We start from the raw sequence: 2,062 nt of genomic DNA, 5'->3' as shown, positions 1-2,062 counted from the left end.
GGCCAATGAGAGAGTGGGGCCCCTTGTTCAAGACCTGAGTCAACACTTAAGGGAACAATCTCTCTATTATCCCTAAAAACGGGTAGGAGTGAATTTCGTTTTCCACACCATATCCCCAGCTATCTACTTGGTCTTACCCTTGAAATGGGGTGATTATTGAGCCGATGCTGTTGAGCCACCTCTCACCCATACAAATCCAAGGATAATCCCGAATAAACAGGAGTTCATAGTTAGCTCAGAATTAAGGTCAAGTTACCTAGGTCATCACTTTGAAATAGTCAATCTTAAACCGTAAACAACGTTATAAAGTAAGAGTGACTTATTTCTTGGTTGAATTTTATACAACCTCTTTGAACAGGACACCTTCACTCGCATGTCTCCACAGGAACGATTCGAAATCACATCGTTTGTACTAAATACAAAGTGGGTAACATCCAATAGGATCTCCGGAATAAGGTACCCAACCTTATCTGTATATTATAGACCGTTTAGACTATTTACTCGAACTTGACCCATTTTTATGTCTCCACATAAAGTTCAAGTACTCATGTAATAGCCATGGATCTTAATTTAAACGTTCTATCTTTTTTTCTTTTTCTTTTTCTTTTTCTTTTTCTTTTTTTTTTGCATATCTTCTCTTCTTGAAGTTACAAAATTACCGTTGAACCACATTAAGTTGAAAGATATTTTATCTGGCCAATTTTTTTTACTCATGACTATAATTATAAACTTCTTTGAAAATTAAGGAATTTGTATTAAACAGTTCGAAATAGCATTAGATGATGGTGTTATATTACTTATTTGCAACTTTTATATTCATTTGAAGGAATTAAAAACAAAGTCAACATGTGCACAATTCAACTATCATAATTATATTATCAACCTCAAAATCTAAAGTTCGATCTCCCTATCCCACAATTACCATATAGGAAAATACTATGATGGAAGAGTGTCAATTTGCTGTTGAATATAGCAGTAGGTTAAAAATGGTTTTCGTCTCTAATCTTTTATAAAGGTAACAAATTTAGTCCATGAATTTTTATTTGTAACAATTTAGTCCTTAAATTATCGATTTTGTTACAATTTAATCCATGAATATTAGTTTGTAACAATTTAATTCCTAACCGTAAAAATATTATCAAAATTAAATGTTGCCTTTTATTATTCAAGGATTTGAACTTTATAGCTAACGTAATGGGGGTGTTTGGCTCACCAGCATGAGTTGAGTTGAGTTGGTATAATATACCAACTCAATACTTGGTCTACCAACTTTAAATATTGGTGGAGTTGAGTTGATATTTTACCAAGTCACCCCAACTCATTACAACTCTCATTTCTTCCAATGTTGCTCTACCCAAACTATCGACGACCATTGTTGTTACACTCCAGAAATCAACTCCGAACTCCAACAACTACCTCCGATAAAAACTCCACTGATCAATTCCGATGATCAATTCTAGGCCCCGACGACCACCTCTGATGATAAAATCCATTGACCCAACTCCAACGACCACCTTCATGCGACCAATTTTGGGCTTCGACAACAAATTCTGATAACTAACTCCGACAACAACGTTCGTAGGCTTCGACTACAAGCTTCAATGAAGATCACTTTCGATGACCACCTTCGAGCGAGCAACTCCGACGACTAACTCTGAGCTTTAATAACCACCTTCGAGCGAGTAACTCCGACGACTAACTCTAGGCTTCAACAACCACCTTCAAGCGAGCAACTTCGATGACTAACTCTAGGCTTCAACAACCACCTCCAACGATAAAATTCCAGTAACCAATTCTATTACCACTTTCATGCGACTAACTGCGAGCTTCGACAACCACCTCCGACTACAAACTCCAATAAAAATTATCTTCGACGATTGTGGGGATTGATAGGTTTAGATGGGCTGTATTAAAACATTGTCTTCTTGAAAACAAAGTTGATTTAGGTTTAATTGAAAGCCTAGCCCGATGTGAAAACCATATACCACTGATGGAAAGCACTTGAACACAAAATAGTGTGTTAAAAGCACAATCTACGAGAAGAATGATCTTCACCCTACAC

This window comes from Benincasa hispida, chromosome 9 (assembly GCF_027475165.1).
Source record: "Benincasa hispida cultivar pf3 chromosome 9, pf3_genome.v1.1, whole genome shotgun sequence".
Lineage (NCBI taxonomy): Eukaryota > Viridiplantae > Streptophyta > Magnoliopsida > Cucurbitales > Cucurbitaceae > Benincasa > Benincasa hispida.
Note: the sequence above shows the minus strand (reverse complement) of the source record.